The sequence below is a fragment of the Castor canadensis genome, chromosome 14, assembly GCF_047511655.1.
Source record: "Castor canadensis chromosome 14, mCasCan1.hap1v2, whole genome shotgun sequence".
NCBI lineage: Eukaryota > Metazoa > Chordata > Mammalia > Rodentia > Castoridae > Castor > Castor canadensis.
The window spans coordinates 113,842,902-113,865,099 of NC_133399.1; the positions used below are offsets into that span (position 1 = coordinate 113,842,902).

The following is a 22,198-nucleotide window of genomic DNA, read 5'->3' on the forward strand; positions in this document are numbered from 1 at the left end:
AAAGTCTTTTTAATTTTCCATGTGCGGTATTTCCAAAGAGCCCCAATTTCTTGCTTCACAGTACACTGATTTTCTACTGAGAAAAATTTCTGGCTTAAAACAACACAAGTTTCTTTCCTAAGTTCTAGAAGTCAGAAGTCTAGTGTTGAAGCATTGGCAGGGCCTCCTGAGGCTAGAAGCCAAGGAAGGTTGAAATCCTTCTTTCTCAGCTTCTAGAGCCTCCAGGGTTCTTTGGCACACAGCACCGAGCTCCAATGTTAGTCTGTCTCACGCTGTGTCACTCGAAAATTCCTCTTCAGTGGTCAAGTCTTCAGTGGTCAAGTCACAAATGTCCTTTCATAAGAATTCTTGTGACTCCATTGGGCCCATCTGGATAATTCAGGATAATTTCCCATATCAGAGTCTTTAGCTTAATTATATACACACCACTCATTTTATTCAATAAGAAGACAATTCCCATAGTCGAGGGATTTGAAGCACTATGTCTGGGGGACCATATGCACCCTACAGGTGGCCGTTGTAGTTAAGTGGACTGCTTTCCCCATCGCTATGGTATATAGTAAGAATTGTAGTTTAATAGTCTGAAATTATTGTGCGTGTGTTTTACATTGCTAGCATGGCAATAGGATTTTACCTTGGAGGACACACAGGAGAAAGTATTACAGTTTTCCAAATATTGGAATATTTTCATCGGAATTCAAATAAAGACTGACTTTCATTGCGATGGGATGTCACAAGAATCATATTTAATTCCTCGATAATTTAGTTTTATGGAGTAGAAATGTGAATTAAAGACCCAAACACTGATGAACGCTTTCTTCAAGGCTCTTCCAAGACTTCAACTGTGCCTCTGCTCACACACCCTGCAGCAGCTCTCTCCGGGTGGGCTGCCTTGGGGGAGCGTCTTAGGGCTTATGCTGGAAGCACCTTGCACTTGTTCGGAGCATTTGGCACCTGTTATTCTCAACTCATTTCCTTCCAGATCTGTGCTGCTTTTGTCCTCTTCAAAGTTAATATGCTAGAAAATTACCAAGTAAGTCTACCAACTTCCCTCAGCCTCTGTCATTCACTCCAAATGTCAGAAAAGCAAGGACTCTGACCTAGTTCAGGAAGAGCCCCTTGGAGATTTTCATGTGCAAAGAAATAGACAGCCAGAAGATACGGAGCGAAACAGGGCGGTTGAACACTTTGAAAATCAGAGGCGGCAAGAGCTGTTTAGAAGATGACCCCAAGGTCATCAGAGCGAACTGTTCAGCCCCTCGAGATGGAATTCAAGCACAGTCTGAGGACTCTCAGGCTTGACCCTTTTGTGAAGTCTGTAACATGGTAGAGCCTCACTAGCTCATTAAATAAAGTTGGTCCTATGTGAGAAGGCTTCTAAGACCCTTCCCAGCCAGGTTTTCAAACTGAATCAGGATCCAGGTCAAATCAGTAACCTCCCCAGCCTCCTGCCTCCCTGGGCCACAGCTTCTGGAAGTCCTGGTCACATGGCAGCCTACTTGCTCTCTTGATGATGGGAGAACTCCAGAGTAGTCCTAGGCCCAAATTCTAAAATCAGAGGATTTCCTTTGCTATCTCCACACACAGGGAACCTGAGACAGATGTCCACAGTCGTCAATCACTGTGAGAAATTCCAGAGGATGGCCTCAGTGTGGAAAGTGACCCTGAACTTTTCCTGTGTCTGTGATTTGGATGGTTGCTGGTGTGACCTGGCCTTCCTGACCGCACGCTCAAGTGATCTTCTGATTCTAGGAGGCAGCACTCACATCACTGTCACTGGTGACTTAGCTCCAGAACTGCTCTGCTGTGCCACACACAGCACTTTCCACACATTCCAAGGTCTCATTCTGAAAAGGCACCGTAAGTACTTCAGTCATCTAGTTGAATGTTGAAGTGACCAAAGCACGAGATGAATAATGTTTGAAGGTAAATAAGCGTCACTAACACTTGGCCTCTGTCACTTGCACACATAACAATATATGCAATTCTTGCCCATTCTGACCTACACTGATGCCTGTACGCATGCTCCTTTGTTCCGTAAAGTTGCTGTGAACACTGAGCCATCCCTGGGAGAAATGCATGATCAGGTTTTTGTCAACCTCTGTTCTCGTTTTCATCAGTGGGTTCACGCAGGCCTTGTTTCAGGTGTGTTTGATTTCGAGGACACCTTATCCACTCTAGTGTATTGGTCAGTCATTGCCGTTGAGCCCAGCTCCACTGCACTAATACTTAAGTCTGGATGAAGTGTCTCTAACATACACATTTTCTCCAGGAGGCATGTCACAGTCTTCCTGTACTCGGGGACAACAGACAAACACCAGTCCTGTGTTTGGAGGTCATTTTTAAAGAACAAGGTGACCAACAAGAGCACAGAACATGTAAAAGGCATGGTCCTAATAGTTTGCAAAGAGACAAGTTCACAGTATGAGAGCCCAAGTGAGAAGGCAGAGCACGTGAACTTTCCAACCTCATCTGGGAACATGGGCATCAGTGACCCAGACCTGGCCTCACTCTGCATGTGTCTACATAGTCCTGTGTGCGTAGGTTTCATCACCACAGGCACCTCCAGAGCAGACACAATCACAGGCAGGAACTCTGTGGACAATGAGAACACACTGCAATTCATGAACACTCTTGTATATTCTTATACACTCATTTTCGCCGGGACTTCCCATCCACAGGCTGGGACGGATTGATTGCTGGAAGGATCTATGTCACACAGAATTAGCAAGAAGCGTTTGGATAAACACCTGGGCATTGCCACTGGCTCTCGGTGGAACAGGAAGGCTGAAAAAAGAGGACAGCTCAGGCAAAGTTATGGATAGTCTGTCTCAAAGTCAAAATACAAGCCAAAGGACTTGGGGTGGCTCAAGTGGTAAGCACTTGCCCAGCATGTGGGAGGCTATGGGTTCAATTCCCAAAATTGCAAACAAATGAAAAATGTTGCACTTTCTCGAAAATGTCACTTCAAGTCGTCTATCAGAATAACAGAGGTCCGAGGCTGTGATGTAAGGAAAAGTGTTTGAAGACTAAGAGTAACCTGATTATCCAGTGCTTCTGAAAAGACACAGAAATCTGGAGGGTCAAGGAACAACCACCTTCGTATCTCGTCACGTTTCAGGTTTGGGGAATTAGCAGGGCACCTCTTCTCTCCCTGGCACTAAGCCTGGTCTCTGATGTGTCTAGATGGCAGATGAGCTGGTTGGGGGGCCCCAGGGTCCTTACTCACACATCTGGGGCTTTGATAAGAACCAAGGGATATATCACAATGAAATCTCTGTGTAAAATTAATTCACACTAAAAAAAAAAAAGAAGAAAGAAAAACAAGAGAGGGCTGAGTAGAACTCGCCATCAGAGAGGCCTGCAGGGGGCTCAAACATACTCAAGACGTCTCAGGCCTTCACCTGGGAAGACACAGGTGACCTTCAACTGGCCCAAAGCTCAGTGGAAGGCCAGACCAGACTTGAAGAAGAAGTCTATACCATCTCAGAGCAGAAATGGAGAACCTGCAACCTCCTCAAGCAGCCCTAATCAGTGGACCTACTTCCTTTCCACGTGCCTCTGAATGACATTCTGTCCTTCTGTGGGTGCCTATATCCCATACTAATTAGGGGCAGTACATTTTTACTTTATTGTTCCTGAATGCACATTCTTAAATCAATCTTATTTGCTCATTGATGTTGATTTGCTTAATCCAATCACCTAGTAAGAGAATAGAGACTCCAAAGAGGAAAGTTGTGGTATTTGAACTCAAATACTTGACTGCTTCCTGAGAAAATTCCAGGAAGAGCACAGGGTACTGCAATCTGGTAACACTCAGAAAAGAATGATGTTCAAATGGCAAGGTGTTCTTTGCTTAATCTCTACCATAATTGGTCAAGTTAAGTGATTTCCCACATTTTCTTTATTGATATAGAGATGAAAGTCAGAAGGTAAAAAAGGAGCAGGGTTGTTCTTTTTAGCTCTCACTATTGACTAAGACTCCAAGTCCTAAAATGAAATCCACGTTGGGAGTGGAATGGCTTGTTCCACTGGCTGACATACTTGAGGTCGAGAATTTTATGAGTTACATGGTGCTAACAAGTCAGAACGTAGACCGGATGCATCCAGGTGCATTTAACTTCATCATCAATATAAGGCAGCTACATGGTACAGAAGCCATGAATCAGCTGTGGGGATCCTAAGAAAGTCTTTGGCCTTGGAGGGAGAAGAGTAGGTTCACTGCATGAGATACAGGAGATTAAGTTAATTGAAAGACAAGTAAGCAAGTAAAATCAATTTCCGCTGCAAAGCAGTGTCTCTACTGCAATGCAGAATTTGTAAATAAGAGCCTGGTTCCTGATCTTTCCTTCACCATCCAATGCTCTTCAATCAATTATGTCCAGGACGCCAATTTGACACCCCAGGAAGAAACCTCAGGAAAACACCGACAAACAATATAGAATATAGAAGTCACTCGAAGTCAGATCAACATGACAATTTCTCTTGTCACAGCATCTTTCATATTCTGTGTATTCACAGTGTTGTTCATAAACTAAGTTCATTTCTTATAAAATGCAAACATAAAACCATCTCACATAGGACTGGAAGTACGGCTCAAAAGTGAAGTGACTGTGCAGCAAAGCCCAAAGCCACCCAGTACCACCTTAAAAAAAACAAACTATCACATATATGGTGAAAATTCCACACCATACACAACCAAAGAGTGTCAGTGCTGAATTACATTCTACAAGAATTTCACCTGGGCTCCGGAATCAGTCCTCAGCACAATTTAGTGGAGAGAGCTAGACTGAGCCACAGGGCACAAGTTCCAGTTTACATTCTCTCTTATACTACCTGTATCAAATACCTGGTGATGTTTGGAGTGCCTTAGAGGATGACTCCTGGGTCCCAGTTCAGAGTCATTCCCCCATAAGGGGCAAGCTCTTGTCCTTTTGTCTACAGAGCACACAGGTGTGACACCCTCTGTTCTGAAGACCTGGAGAATGGGGCACTGGTTAGGGACAGTGCTGATGGAAACAGAGCACATGGGATGGAATTCATTTCCAATGACTGTGGAGAACAAGAAGTCCCACAGCCTGCCATATGCAAGAGGTAAATTTTGCCCAGGGCTGAAGTAAGTCCTACAGACTGAAATGCCATGGACGAGGAGCTCCGGGCTCTAAGATAGGGAGAAGACAGATGTCCCAGCTCACAACAAAGAGAGCTCACCTGTCTCTACCTTTTTTCTACTGGGCCTCGGTGAGCTGGGTTGAGCCACCCCTGTTAGGGAAGGACCATCTTCCTTATGTACCCACTGAGTCAAATGCTGGCCTCTTCTGGAAACACCCAGGAGAGGGTGACAATGCTCCATCAGCTCACAGGGCTGAGCGTGGCCAAGTCTCCATGGCAGACAAAACTGACCACTGCAGTGGACTGTGAGACCGCTCCCTTTTCTACAGGGACACCAGGACAGAACACTTCACACCAGTGTGGGGCCCCATGCATGGCCACCTTGGTCATGATCGTGTTCCCTTTGTCCAGCCCCATGATGTTAAAGAATGAAACACCCACCAGTTAGGGCCTCACCCCGTGACACCCCCTGTCCCAGTAATGCAGGGGATGTCCGAGGCACCAACGCACGGGGCACTAATGCCTCTGTACACAGGGATGCAAGCAAAGCCACGTCAGTGGTACGGAGAGGGGCTTAGAGGCGGCCTTCCAGCAGGAACACAGACACCCCTGTGTGGAAGTAGTAAGAACTGACATTTTTATTATAGACACCCGTTTTGTTTTATTATACTTTTGAATTCGTATACATTAATAATACAAAAGTGGCAGAAACTTTTAAAGGAAATGGTGGAATGATGGAAGGCCGACCTCAGCACCACCCATTCCCATGCGACCGACTACAGCTTTCTAAAAACCGACCTAGCAAGGTATTTTAAGGCTGAGATTAGGAATATTAGTGCTCAGTGGACACTCAACATTCTTTCCCTGTGGGTGACCCTGTCCACGTGTGGCTAGGGGAAATGTCCACAGTGCCTTCTACAATACCTGTACAATTTTGCACGTCTACTTAAGGACATTTCAAATAAAGAGATTTGTGTAATGTTAACGTGAGGCTGTTATGCCTGACTTTTCTATTTGTTTATTTGTTCACCTAAAACAGTTTTAAGGGCTAGTCATGTTGTTACCTGAACCAGAATTTCATTTCATTTTCTCATGACTAAATACTCTTAGTTTGTAGGGGCGTTCCATGTTCCACGTTTGTGTCCCCATTCATCAGTGGTGGGTTTTCACTGGGATATTTTCACTTCTGGATGTCATGAGTAATCATGCTCTGAAAAGTAACACATAAGATTTTTGTGAACATACATTTTCAATTACTGTCAACACTTACCAGGCTACAGAGGCCGGGTCACACCATAACCACACATCTGTGAGGAACTGCTACACTCTTCGTGTGCGGGTGATACTAAGGATTGATCCCAGGGCCTCCTCACACAGGCAAGTGCTCCACACTGGAGCTGCGCCCAGCCCTTTGTCTCTGTTTTCTTTTGGGATGGGGGTCTCACTAAGGTGTTGCCCAAGCTGACCTTGGACTCACTTTCCTCCTGCCTCCAGCTCCCTGCACCACCACACCAGCCTGCCAACTCTTCTGCGCCCTGGCTGGACCAATTATCATACCATCATCAGTTGTTGTAATTTTCCTTTTTAAAGTTACTATTTCTGCAGCCACACTGTAGAAACACAGAGAGTTGGGCTATCATTTTCATTGTCCTAGTGGCTGTGATGTTGAGCACGTTTTTGTAGGCGTGTTGGTGTTTGTGTATCTACTTTGGAGAAATCCGTTCAAATCCCTTACCTACTTTCCATTTACATTTCCCAGTTATGTGAAATGTAAATATTGTCTCTCATTCTGTGAATTATATTTCCATTTTTAATAATGTCCTTTTACATAAAAAATTAGCTTTGGTGAAGTTTAATCCAATTCTTGTTATTCCTATGTTCGTGTGGTCATATTTAAAGAAACCATCACCTAATGTAAGATCAAAAGGTTTAGCCTGGCTTTCTTCTTAGAGTTTTAGAGTTTAGCACTCACAGTTAAATTTTAACTCATTTTCACTGCATTTGTGGACCTACTAGTGATTGTATAGCAGGACTAGAAACTGCCTTTGCTGAAAAGCACTGACTCCTCACCTGGACCCACAGGTAACTAAAAGCGGGATGAAACACTGGCTTCATTTTGTATCTGCCCCCTTTCCCGTTGGGTCTGACTCCTGCGTAAGTCTGCACATAGGCATGTCAAGCATTCTAGGAGTATCTCTGAAGGCTGTTGACACCAAACCTGTCTCATTCTTCCACAAGGCTGGGGGTCAAAGATAAGAGTAACTGTTGATTTTATTGTCAGCTTTTATAGTGTCCTGTTCCAGACCCCCAGAAAGGCACCTGAAAGTCTCCAGTCATTGTCCTAAACCTGCATTTACCTTGGACTCCAGGAACAGCATAGCCTCACACACAGGTCACCCCATGATGAGATCACCCCCAAGCAGGAGCAATCATCTCATGGGACCCAGATTGTCCCCTCAAGCAATAAGGACTTCTCTAGGCCTCCCTCGCAGAACCAGAACTTGGATAAGGATCAAATTGAAGGTGGATATCCAGATGTCCCCAAACCACGTGCCCAAAGGTCTTTTCTGCCCTTCGCTGCATGGGCTCGGTACCTGCTCCACTGGTCAGAAGGTACATGTTTAGTGCTGGGTTCACAGTTCCTCACAGGAGGAACTTGGATTTGAAAGAAGGAAGCATGGATCCTCCAAGTTCATCTTTTCTGTTTTCTTTCCCTTTTCTGGGGTCCTTGCATTTACAAATGGACATTTACAAATGGTGAGCCTATTTTGCAAAACAGCAGCTGGAATTTTGATGGGGATTTCTCTACACATGCAGACCTCTGTCTTCTAGCTTTCTTCTTCTCTATCAAGCTTCTCTTCACTAGCTTTGGTACCTTGAAGTCCTGTGTGGATTTCTCATTCTTTGTGAAAAAAAAAGTGCCTGGGTGTTTGTGCCAACTGTCTCCATACGTGGAGTGAGGTAGGACATCCAAGCGTTTTCCATTCTCAATTCTACCAATAAAGGTCTCTACTTCCTGATGTATACAGTTCTTACTTTTTTGTTAAAAAGTATTTTTATTGTCAGAGGATTTTTGAAATTAAATTTTGGATTTTCCATTGCTATTGTACCAAACTATACTTAGCGTTTATGTGTTGATCATTCATCCCATAACTTGTTAAACTTAGGCATTAAGTCTAACACACCTTTTGTTGACCCTCTCAGGATTTTTCTACATGCAAAACTGTGTCATCTGGGAGAAGACATGGTGTCTTTTAAAATTTGGATTGGTTGGTTTATTCTTTTTTTTGCCCAATTGCTCATAGCTTCCAACACAATAATGCACAGAAGTGACGAGATCAGGTAATGGTGCCTTGTTCCTGATGAATGGTACAGACTTCAGAGAAAATTGGGCAATTCTGTTTTAGAAAAGACAGGCATGGAGAGGTGGAAACTCTCACACTTCAAGATGGGATGCAAATTTCTTACAGCCTATATGGAAAGAAACCATGCTTGCATTAGTTGGTACAGATAACTATAACTTACCTATTTTTATACCCTGCATAATCTGTTAGGTAAGCTCTTACCTAAGAACGCATATGCATGAAAATCACCTCCACATAAATGTTTGTATAACCTAAAGCTGAAAACCATCCAAACACAAATGAAACGCAATCAATCCTCAATTGTATATTGTACATTCATGTAAAGAAATTATATGCAGAAATTAAAAACAAGTCTAGCTACACATATCGATATAAAAGGTTTTATACAAAATGTTGCAGAAAAAACTGTTGCATCATGATAAATGCAGCAGCTCTTTTTTATTAGGTTTAAACAGGTCAATTAAGCTCTTTAGTTTATGGATAAAGTGAGCATTGGTAAAGATATCTTCATAAAGAGTAAAGAAGAGCTTTGTAAAACTTTGGGTGATGGTCATATTTGGGGGAGAGAAATCTGACGTCTATTTGTGACCAATTACACTCTGTCTCAGGCACTCTTCTGTGACGATGGTTTTAGTCCTCATTATCTCACATTACGTCTTATTTAATTACATGCTTTTTCTAGATGTGATCCCTTGTTAGAGAGTTTTAAATTATTTCCACATTTTGCATAGCAGGACAGTGTACTTCAGCAGAACACTGAAGCTTCCATCTTTGGGAACACAACAAACAGATGCTAATGACTCTCCTGGTGCACAGCACAGAAACCAGAGGCAGAAGAATGCAAAATTAGGCCCTGTGCCTCAGGTTGAAGCTGAGCCATTAGAGGACAACAGCAATTGGATCAGCAAGCTGCTGGAGCTCCCACTTTTTTGTTATTTCTAAAATTATCTTTTAACTTTTTTTTATTGAGCACTAATGACATCATTTGTCTTCTGTTAAGAGAGATTTGCTTTTGAACTCCAATTTTTAAATCACTTTAGATAAAAATTTTCATTAGCTCAGTCAGGTGCAGTCCAACTTTCTAAAAGGCAATTAAATATGTCAGAAATGCAATCAAATTCAGAACAATAATTTGTCAGTCCTCTGTCCTTCACTAGAAAAGATCAAGTGGCCATACTTGGAGATATTTTTATATGACACATAATTCTACACGATAGTCACTCTGTTCCACAAACACAGGTTCATAGAATATGCCAGTATACTTGAAGTCAACACTGCAGTGGATAACTTATATTCACAGTGCATTTGTCTATTTATTGCTGATTCTAATCTGGAGTCTAATATGCTCAAAAGAAAAAGAGGAAGGGAAGGAGAGAGGGAGAAAGAAAGGAAAAAGGAGAATAAGGAAGTGGTATAGAAAATTTGCAGAATTAAGTCCTTAAGACAATTCTTATTTGCACATATTCAGTACATAGACAGCATCACAGAGTGTTAAATTTAGGTTGGGAACCAGGATTAACACTAGACTTCCCTGCTTCATGGTCTAATTGAAACCCCCTCCCAGACAGGGAAATCCCCTCATTTTTTTATGGGGGGCAATTCCCAAAGGAAGTGAAAGTTTAATTAAGTTAAATTGAGCAACTGAACAAGCAGGCTGGCTACAGAGATGATTTAGTTACTAGGGTAAAACAGGGCAGCCATGAGTGTCTGTCACTAACCACACTCCAGCCAGGCTCCTCTGTGCCCCTCTGAAAGAGGCTTGGACTATACATCTGAAGATTCACAACTATGGATTTCACACACCAGCACATCTCCACATGGACAGACTTGAAAAAAGCTGACCTGGGTTCTACTAACCCCAGCTGTACCCTAGGATGAGGACTTCACCCATCAAACATTTATGGTGGAATACCAGGCCCTGGGCCTCTCATAGAACCATTACTTTAGAAAGCTTGCAGTAGTAAGCACTTTCTCTGTCCCTCTGAAATGAATATTTTCCCCTACTCACAAAGGACTTATCAAGGGAGTCCATATTTGACAAGCTTGCCCTCCCAGCTGGTGAGCACCTTGTTCTAACTCAAGATGCATGAAGTTCTTTCTCCAGCAGTTCTGAGACCCAGGTGTCCTGGCCATATGGGCCAAGGCTGCAAATCCTTTGGCACCTTCCCCAGCACACCCACCCTTAGAAACTGCCAGGCATTTGTTTGAGCAGAGCTGAGTCCAGTTCATGCTGGATTCTCCTGCATGGTCTGTCCTCCAACAGATAAATTCAAACTCCAGAAGGAGAGTCAACATACACCCAAAGACGAGCAGTTCTCCCCTGAATTGCCTATGCATATTTAATTGTTCCAGAATTCAACTGTTCCTTCCAAGCTAAAAATTAGGCAGACACTCTACCACTGAGCCACCCCACCAGCCCTCCAAGCTAAAAATTAACCAGAAGTGTTCCAGACATGGAAGAAGTTGAACATTTGGTTCTTGTTCTTGTGGCTACATATGCTAGTGAGCACAGGTGTGTTTGTGGAATTAGATGTTTAATTGGTAATGTGTTTGTGGACACTTTTGGTTTATTTTGAGAATAATTATTTTTATTCTATTCACTTATCTACTAAATTCCTGCAGCCAGCTGGACAGTCACAGTGTGGTGTTACTAATCAGAGAACAAGAGGTCCTTCCCTGATTTCAAACAGGGTAGAGTCAGGACAAAGATGACATAGGTGGCTCCGATGCTAATTCAAGCAGGATTATAAGGACTTAGAGCAGGGTGGCTTTTAGCAGAGGTATTTTATAGATAGAATGGACAAGAATGGAGTTTAAAATGGTGAAATATATGGAAACAGCCAAGATGCCCCAGCACTGACGAATGGATTACGAAAATGTGGTATCTATACACAATGGAATTTTATGCAGCCATGAAGAAGAACGAAATGTTATCATTCGCTGGTAAATGGATGGAATTGAAGAACATCATTCTGAGTGAGGTTAGCCTGGCCCAAAAGACCAAAAATCGTATGTTCTCCCTCATATGTGGACATTAGATCAAGGGCAAACACAACAAGGGGACTGGACTATGAGCACATGATAAAAGCGAGAGCACACAAGGGAGGGGTGAGGATAGGTAAAACACCTAAAAAACTAGCTAGCATTTGTTGCCCTTAACGCAGAGAAACTAAAGCAGATAACTTAAAAGCAACTGAGGCCAATAGGAAAAGGGGACCAGGAACTAGAGAAAAGGTTAGATTAAAAAGAATTAACCTAGAAGGTAACACCCACGCACAGGAAATCAATGTGAGTCAATGCCCTGTATAGCTATCCTTATCTCAACCAGCAAAAACCCTTGTTCCTTCCTATTATTGCTTATACTCTCTCTTCAACAAAATTAGAGATAAGGGCAAAATAGTTTCTGCTGGGAATTGGGGGGGGGAGAGGGAGGGGGCGGAGTGGGTGGTAAGGGAGGGGGTGGGGGCAGGGAGGAGAAATGAACCAAGCCTTGTATGCACATATGAATAATAAAAGAAAAATGAAACAATAAATAAATAAATAAATATAAATAAAATGGTGAAATAGAAACACAAATCAAAAAGTAATTTCTATGGCATAAAAACTGAGCATCTTCTTTGCTTGCTCACTGTCTGCCCCTCTACCCAAAGGTGAGGTCCATGAGAGCCCCTCCTTGTCTATTTTGTTTCCCTAAACAGAACTTGGAGCTTCATAAATATTAAATTAAATTTGCATTAAAGTATTCAAATGGATGCATGAAGGCTTCTACCTGAAAACAGAATGGGAAGTTCCATGTTTGATAAGGAATATTCGTGAGGCAAAAGGAAGAAAAGTGTGTTAAATTCTTCCTTTTCGAGGTTGATCAAGTTATGCCTAATTTCTAGCAATTTCCTTGAGTTATTCATCTCCATTTAAAGGAGACCCATTTGAAAAGAGATTTTCCATTATGACCTAAGAGGGAAACCCCTTTTATGCCTGACTAAGTAGATGAGGGCAACGATACGATAAAGAACGACTGAAGTGGTTTCTGTGGGTTGGGTGGTCAGAGAAAATAATGACTTCCATGTTAGAAAAGCAATCATCCAGGCAGAGGAGCCACCGGGTCAAAGCCTGGATGCAGGTGGAGACCTGCATACTGCACTCATGGAACAGGAGCAGCCCTCTTGCTGGGGAGGCCGTGAGTGAAGTTAGGGTTGTTGTCAGATGAACTTATTTTATTTACTCATCCTTATTATTTAGGATTTTGCAACCTACGCCAATAAACTATGTTTTTTCCCCTAATGCTTTGGAATATTTTTATTTTTTTAATTCATTCTTTCACATGAGCATACATTGTTTGGGTCATTCCTCCCCACTGCCCTGGAATATTTTAAAGAGGTAGAACACAATTGTTAAAAATGATTCTTTAGAAAAGCACCTTGGATCCTTACGTAGAGGGAGACTTCGAACGGGAGAGTAGGACAAAGATGACTTAGGCAGCTCTTCTATTAATTCAAGAAGGATTATGAGGATTTGGAGCAGTGTGGCATTTACTGGATATATTTTGTAGACAGAACAGACAAGCATCAGGCTGAACACGGGGGAACAGAAAGATATATGACAGGTAACTCTAAAGCTTTCGACTTAAGCCTCTGGATTGCTGATGGCACATTCGGATGACAGTGGAAGGGAATTAAGGATTGCTTTGAGCTCTGAGTGTTGAGATTCCTATTAGACAAGAAAGAGGGAACATGAGATCTCAACTTCAGAGAGTCAGGAGCATACACTTGGTATCTGAAGCTATTCACTGGGCAGATGGACTACAGACAATGTGTGTCTTAGAGGAGAAAAGGACTCCCACCAGGTCCCTGGGAGGATGAAGTTTACTCACTGAGCTGCCAGGAAGGGACTTTCAGAGGTGATGGGGAAGAATGGGGAAAGTTAATGAAAAAAAAAAATCCACAAAGAGAGCAGCTCTGTGTGTGGAGCATGGCCAAATGCCCACAGCAGAGCAGAGCAAAGGTACCTGGGGCCAGACAGGTGCAGTCTCACTGGACTGCAGAGAAGCCAAGTCAGATTTGAGAGGGTTGAGGGGGAGGAAGACAGAGAGTTCAGACACCTCTTCTAGGATGTGTTCATCTGAAGGAGACTCGCAATGGTCTCTGGAGTTCAGGGTGTGGTTGCAGAGAGCAGCTGACGGTACACTGCAGTGCCAGAGCTCAGCCAGGCCAAGGGCAGGGAAAAGAGGGAGAGATGGGTTCTGGCTCTGCAGGGAAGAGTTTCCATGGTGACAGCAGAGTCTAAGCTGGGTACCTGGAAAATGGAGGCCATGAGACAGGGAGATGCTGAGAGTCTGACAGAGAAGGCAGGTGAGCCAGGAGTTCTGTAATGAACTGGAGTGGATGAACCACAAAGCTCTGCCATTACAGCTTGAATGTGAGTGACATTCTGAGTCTGTGCAGTAAGCACAAAGACCCAGCAGAGCCTCATGATTTTGTGGAAGTCTCGATGCCAAGGACCTTAGCATCCCATGGGTAGGACAGGTAACTGTTGGGAAAACTGATGCACCTATGGAAACGAAGGGAACTATGGTTGAGTGGAAGATGGTGAGAGAGGTGCTAAGGGCCGAGCAAACAATGCAGGAAGAGGACAAGAACTGGTTCAGAGAAGCACCTGGGAAGAACTTTCTTTAAATGTTGTCCTTAGCGTTGCGCATTGTACATACCACATAAGAAGAAAAAGGTGATTTATCCTTAACACAGGACGGCCTAGAAGACTCTGTGGCCCAATGCAGAGCTATGTGGGTTTTTAGCTCATCGGTTGGAAACAATGGTGCTGGTGCAGGAAGGGAATTGTGCTAAGGAATGGCTAACTGGCTAACACTGACTCATCGCAGGGACAAGTTTCAGATTATCAGGAACATATCTGTGTAGCACTCTGCGGGCACCAAATGTTTGGATTAGGTGAAGCCCATGACTAGTGTTCACGTGAGAACGACAGTCATCCACATAGAGAGACATCACACAGAGAAAACAGATCCCACAGGCAGCGGTTTTCTTCTGGAAGGAAACATGACCAAATTCTCATAGATCCCTTTTATAAAATATATAGTTATCACAGAAAAATTGGAAAGAACTTGGAAAAACATTGGGGAATACATAGATAAGTCTCTTTGAAATCAACTTAACTGTTAATAATGAAAGACAGTACTGAAAATAGGTACAGGATGTGTGGGGGAGTTCTAGTGGGGGGGGAGGTGAAGGAAGGAGATTAAGGTGATGGGATGGCAGATGGACTTCATACACCTATATGGAACAGAACTAAAACCTCTTGCAATTGCTTTAGGTGGGGTAAGGAGGGGTGAGGGGGAGTTACATTGGAGACAGTGTAAATAATGTACAATATAAGTCTAATTGGAATTGTCACTATGAATCCTCCCTATAATGAAAATATTCTAATAAAAATTTATAAAAAGGGAAAAATATCTGTCTTGTGTTTATGAAAGCTTGCAATGATTATTGATTGGAATTATTGTCGGCCACATATTGTCTGGCTCTACATTCTAGATTTTGTGGCCACAAAGATGGTCCATTCTACTGACAATGGGGTCTTAGTAGGAAAATCACACAAGGGCATCTGGTAGGAATATTATGATAAATTGACAGTATGCCTAGGTAATCTGCTGAAAAACAATATGACCTAGTTAATACACTAACATAAATATGGAAATATAGATATAGATATAGATATATAGATATAATCTTGAAGTTTACAGACCTGATAATTTATATAATAATAAAACATCATTTCTGGTCTCCTAATTTAAAAAAATTAAGAATATCTGTACTGGAAGCTGTGGAGAATGGACATTCTTCCACCATCTTAATAGAAGTATAACCTGATATATATTTTTAAATCATTTTGGTGTGCTGGAAGCATGACTTAAGTGGTGGAGAGCCTGCCAAGCAAGTGTTAAGACCCTGAGTTTAAGCCCATTGCTGCTCCAAAAAAGCACTCTTTAAATGTCTAGTAAAATATTAAAACCATTTTATAACCTGACCATTTCTGGGGATAAATTTCTAGTAATTTATCTTCTGGGAGTATTCCTTCCAGGATCTAAAAGCTGTAAGAATGGAACACTGCTTTTATTAGTGGCACATCATAAACAACTTACATATTCATTAGAAGAGTTTAATAAAATGTCATAAATTGCATCAGACTCTTCCACAAAACAACTGTAGTGTGCTTGACAAGGACGATGGGTACTGTATTTGCCAATGTGGAAGAGTGTGCAAGAACAGCTAAAAGGAAAGCCACACTGCATATTAGGTATGAGCTCGTCTTATGAAACACACAACATGCACTTGCAAGTTTTCAAGAGCAAGTGAAAGACACATTCAAATATTACAGAAGAGTTACTTCTTAGGTTCTATCAAAACTTGAGAGATTTTGACTCTTACATGACTCATGTTTGAATTTTCTGATGCTTGCACTTGATTCTACCAAGAAAAATATAATAATATTATAGAATAGTAGGAATTAAACTGGGTGCCAGTGGTTCACATCTGTAATCCTGGCTACTCAGATCCAGGGTACCAAGATTGGAAGAATTACAGTTGGCAGTCAGTCTGGGCAAATAGTTCACAAGATCCAATTTCCAAAAAGCAGAGTGGTGATACATACATATGTGCATAATGGAATTAATGGAAAAATAAGTTAGTATATTCTTTAACTTACACATGGGTCATGTTTGAAACCCCTCTGAGTGGCCTGGTTGTTATCTTTGTCCTTCTAATCTCATCCCTCACCGCTCTCATCCTGGACCCCTGGTCCCATTCAGAATTCTGCCCCACTCCTAACACACACCTGCACTCTAGCATCTGTCTCCATCGGTGCCCTGCTTCCTGAAGGCCAGGGTGACAGTGTTCACCAGTCTGATTCTCACAGAGGCACCAGGACAGATGTCAGTGACATCACTGACATCACCCAGGACACACAGCAGCAGCCACAAAGCCAAGTATGTTCAAAGGCCAATGCAAGCTCCGTCCACATCTGATTTGCTGAACACTCAGAATGCTACTGAGTTTTATGCTGCCTCAAACCTGGAAACCAGTGTCTACGGCTCGTTTTCCACGGTGGCACTCATGTCTTCTCGCTTGGCATTCCGTGTATCAGAGACTTCTGGTGATCAAATGACTATAAGCAGCACTTTCAAGACTCTGAATGCTGAGCCAGTGCCTATGACACAGGGGACTTATTCAAGAACACAGCTAAGTCTTGACAAGAAGAGCAAGTTTTGTGGGGCTTCACCAGACACCAACCACATCACCACTTCCCTGTCTCAGTGATGCCCTGTACAGGTAACACCCACATTCCTGATGTCAGAGGGAGCACGGGGAGTCAGGCCTTTTTTTCAAAACCCAGTTTGAAAATAACCTGTCCCTGGGAGACATTTGTCAAGTTCATTTGAAAGCAAGTGCCTTAAGGTTGCAGGCTGCAGCTGCCTGAGGCTATGCGACCCAGTTAGAGCAAGCAATAGGCTGGTGAAAAACTATACAGGTTGACAAGAACCCTCAGTGTCTGTGTACATCTGGGATCCAGAAGTCCACAGGGAAGCCCTTGGCTCTGCACCTGCTCATGGGGACAAAGGTGGCCTCATCTCTGGGCTCCAGCTGTTAGGGAGGCTCTGTACAAGCCAGAACAGAGATCTAAAGCAAAGTTGAAACAACATTTCAGGATCACAAACAGAGAAGACAGGCTTTACAAAATTAGCTCAGAAAATGATCAAAATGAGCAAATGACAAGTAGACCAAACAGGAAAAACAAAGCCTGGGTAGAGGACAGAATGTTATTTCCAAAGGGCTATGCTATTTCATTTTAAATGCTGAGTTTCCAAAAACCTTAGACATACAATAACTGCATGGTCATCCAGGCACCAGTGGCTCATGTGTGTAATCTTAGATACTTAGGAGGCAGAGATCAGGAGGATCATGGTTTCAGGCCAGCCAAGGTAAAAAGTTCACAAGACGGCATCACAACAGTAAAAGCTGGGTGTGGTTGGTTTCAGGCCAGCCAAGGTACAAAGTTCACAAGACGGCATCACAACAGTAAAAGCTGGGTGTGGTGGCACACACATGTCATTCCAGCTACTACAGGAAACAGAACTAGGAAGGTCACTGTCCAGGCTGACCCAGGCTAAAAGGAAAAACCTGTCTCCAGAATAACGAGAGCAAAAACCTGGGTGTGAACCCAAGTGGCAGAGCTTCTCTTATCAAGTGCAAAGCCCTGGGTTCAAACCCCAGTGCCACCAAACAAGCAAACAAAAAAGAATGTGTGGTCCATAAACAGGACAAAAATAGGATGCCATCTGTCCTTGATAAGACTATAAACAGGACACATGCAGGCTTATGTCAGTGACTTCAAATGTTTTAGGAGCTGAAAGGGATCATGTACAAACAACTAAAGATAGGCATGAAAACATGTCTCTCCAAGTAGACACTATTAATAAAAAGTGAACCAAAGAAATATCTAGAATTTGAAAATATGATACCTGAACGTGATGACTGGAGTTTGCATGACATGTGATTTGCATCTCTGTGATCAGGACTTACCACACCCTGGCTGCTCCTCTCTGATTCCTCCCTGGCAATCACAGTATTTTTTTGTTGGGCTAATTGTCAGAGTTTGTAACCCACCATGGTATATTCTGTGTGGTGTCTTTCTCACTCTTTATTCTTTCTTTTGCTTACCCATCTTCCTGCTTGGCCTTCTCTGTGTGCAGCTGTAGTTTTACACCTAAATATGCCACATTGTTTTAATTCCAGGAACTTAAAGAACCATTTGTATATTTCCTGTCTTCTATAAAATGGTCACTTGTGACAAAACAATAAATAAATAAATAAAAATACTATAGCTGAAATAAAACATTTATTAGGAGATTTGAGAAGGAAGGAGAAAGATATTATGAATTATAAGAGAGATAATTTGAAAGCATCTAGTGTGAAGTACACAGAGGAAAAGAACGAAGAGAAATGAGCAGAGTCTCAGGATCTCCTGAGAGCCCACCCACCACATTGCATGATTGACACACCATGTTGTTAGGATCAGGAAAGAGAAAGCACTTCACCAAATCCAGCATGGCCTTGCGATAAAAACACAGCATGCTAAGAATTAAAGGGAAATCCCTCTGTCCAACAAAAGAGTTCGATTAAAAACCCACAGCTAACACCATACCGAGCGGGAAACCTCTGACAATTTTTCCACCAAGGCCAGTGAAGGGAGATTGGAGCACTCTACCTGTATTGGACATCATACCGGAAGTTTTAACCAAGCTTCAGACAAGATAATAAAAGAAATGGCATCTGGACTTAGTGGAAGAAGCAATGCATGATGATAGACACATGGCATGAACTTAGAAATGATGTACTGTAAGAACTCATGAACTGTTGGAAATAACAAAACAGTTCAGCACATTTGCAGACTACAAGGTCAATATACAAAACTCAGGTGTATTTATAAACATTAGAAATGAGCAATATGAAGATGAAATTAAATCAATTTGATTTATAATAGGATTAAAAGAATGAAACAATTAAATTCTTAAGACTAAATGTAATCACATAAGAGCAAGAGCTGGACACTGGAAACAGAACATCATTTTTGTAAACTGAAGACTTAAGTGTGGGAAGACCTTGGCAGAGTTAATATTGCCAATATGGGAACATTCCCCACTGTGATGCACACTCAATGCAACCTACCTCAAAATTCCAGCAACTGCTTTTAATGAAAAAATAGACAAAGTGTCCCAATATCTGTATGGAAGGGACTTAACACAGTCAAGAGACCTAAAACGGTCAAAGAACATTGAAATTGCACACACTTTTCAATGTCAAAACTTACTACGAGCCACAGTGCTGAGATGGAATAATTTGGACCTCTACCTTGTGTCATATACAAATTCAAATCAAAGCGAATCAGGGATCCAAGTACGAGAACTAAACCATCAAACTCTGAAAGGGTAGGTAAGCGCAAGCCATTTCACCTGGGCTTAGACAACAGTTTCTCAGACTGACACCAAATTCAAAAGGAACCCCGTGAAAATAAAAGTTGATCTTTATCAGAATTCAATCAGTGTGCTTCCAACAAAAGAGAAATAGAATAAATTTGCATATCATGCATCAAATAAGGGTGCAGCATCTAGGATATTAAAGAATCCTTACAATTCGGTGATATAAAATAAAATAAAACAACCCAATTGAAAATGGAAAAGTGATTGAAAGATTTCTTTAGGTAAACATGACCAATAATTGCATAAGATACTCAGCATCCTTTGGCATCAGGCTAACACAAATCAAACGCGCCTTGAGATGCCAATAGAGAACTTCGAACCTCACTCATCACTGGTGGAAGTAGCCGGGGCAGTCTCAGTGCAAAACAGATGATGGCTCAGTACAAAGTTAGGGAACTCTATGATCCAGCCACAGTACCTCTAGCTATACCCAAAAGAGCCAAAAGTGTTTTGCACAAAGATTCCTGGCACAGTGTCCATCACAACACAATTCATGGTAGTCAAAAGTGGAAATATGTCTACAAAGTGATGAATGGTGCCACTTTTACAAGATGGAATATTAATCAGCCATAAAAAGAAATGAAGGGAGACAAACTGCGTGCTATGTGTTGATGCACATGTGGTGTAGAAGAGTGAACGTTGGAAAAGCTACGCTAGGTGAGGGAGACAGGTGCAAAAGCCATCTTGTTTCATGATTCACTTCTGTGCTCTATCCAGAGTTGCCAAACTCAGAAATAGTCAGTCAGTTAGTGTTTCTCAAGAATCTGGGAGCAGAGGGTTAGGAGTGACTGCTGACGGGGTGGACTCTCTTTGTTCTTGGCTTAGACAGTAGAACAGGACAAAAGGTAGCTTGCTCATTGATAAATGGCATATTCTAACATCAATCAGCGGACTTGCAAAAAACTGATAGGTTCCCCTGAGATGGAGAACAAGATCAAATGATTCTGTGCGATATTGTGGTAGTTTCTAGCTACCGCTGTGCATAGTGTAGGGAGTAAAACACAACCCAAGTGGAAAAGAAGAAATGCAAATGCTTCAAATCACAGCTAGCGTGATTTCTGCAGAGGAAATCCCAAATTATCTACTAAAATCTATAAAATTAATAAGTGAACTTGAACATTTCAATGCATAAAATGTCAATTGTTTTTAAATACATTAATACTGATTATTTGAAAGCAGAAACAATTTTATAGACAATACCTTCAAAAACATCAAATAATAACCATGAACTTAGCAAAACTACTGAAAGATTTGTATACAGAAAGCTATAAAGGATAACTTTTAGAAAGTTAGATCTGTTTTATAAAGAAGACTTATTTTATGCTCAGGGAGCAGACAATATTGTTAAAATTTCAACTGTTGCCATGTTCACCAAGTAGCTATTAAAACACCCCAAATGAAATCACAGCAGGCTTTTTCAATTAAAAATTGTGTGGTAGGTTATAAAATGAGGTTACCAAATCAACTGAGGCATAAAAGCCAAAATAATTTTGAAATGAGATGAACATTGTAGAAGTCACATTCCTTGAGTTCAAAATTTCTCTCAACCCATAGTGATGAAGATCAGGTATTATTAGAGTAGATAGATAGATAGATACATATATATGTACATACATACATACGCATAAACTGTTACCACCTGTATACCTATCTGTGTTCCACAGGAACATACAGAGAGCCCAGAAAAGGTCTTTATGCTAAATTTATTTTTGACGAATGTACCAAGGCAATAAAACAGGTGCAACATAAATTGTTTGGCAAGTGTGTTTTCACATTTTCTATTACTATAATGAAGTACCTGGGCTAGGCTAACTTTGCAAAGAAAAGAGGTTAATTGACCACCCAGTTTGGAGGATGAAAGTCTGAACAGAATGGAGCAGCTTCTGGTGAGGACTGCGTCCTGGTTGCCTCAGCACGAGACAAATGGCAGCGCGTTTGGGAAGAAAAAGCACTCTGTGAACCTGGAAGCCAGGCACCAGGTTTAGTCGTATAATATCTGTGCTCACAAAGTGACCTAGCTGCTTTGAGGGAAGCTCTCCCAATGACCCAAGGACCTTCCAGGAGACCCAATGCTGAGCTGTCCACACCATCTCCCAACACCACCACTCTGAGGACCAAGCTCAAGCTCATAAACCACAGTCAGCCCACGGCAGCAAGTGAGGGACAGAGTGGACGTCAACACACAAGCATGCAAAATGAAATCCTCAGTCTTCCTTTACACTCCATAGAAATCAAGTCAAAATGGGTAGAAGACTGCTTGTAAGGCCCCAGACCTTAAAATCTCCTTAAGAAAACCTACAGAATCATTTTGATATTCAGTTACACAAAGATTTAAGTGAAATTTTTTTAAGAACAGGCAAACCATAAAAGAATTGATGAACTGCACTTTGTTAAAATTAAAACGATTATTCTTACTTGAAAGAAGCAGAAAAGTCTACGTGGTGACGGACAGACATAGGTGATACATCTGCTCAAACAGGCACACCCTGGAGTCAACCAAGATGTCTCAGCAGGAGATAGGACAGACAAACTGGGGTCCATTGAGACAGTGGACTATTACTCAGTGAAAAAACAAGCAAACAAGAAATGAGCTCTAAAGCCCCCAAAAGACATGGATGGACCGTTCAATGCATGTGACTGAATGAAAAAAGTCAATGCCTCTGCGTGATGCCAC

At 42.0% G+C, this 22,198-nt stretch overlaps 1 pseudogene; it reads left to right on the plus strand.

The window, feature by feature from the left end:
• The first annotated feature begins 17,980 nt into the window (after positions 1-17,980).
• Positions 17,981-18,092, plus strand: LOC141417082 (U8 small nucleolar RNA; annotated as a pseudogene).
• The last annotated feature ends 4,106 nt before the right edge of the window (positions 18,093-22,198 follow it).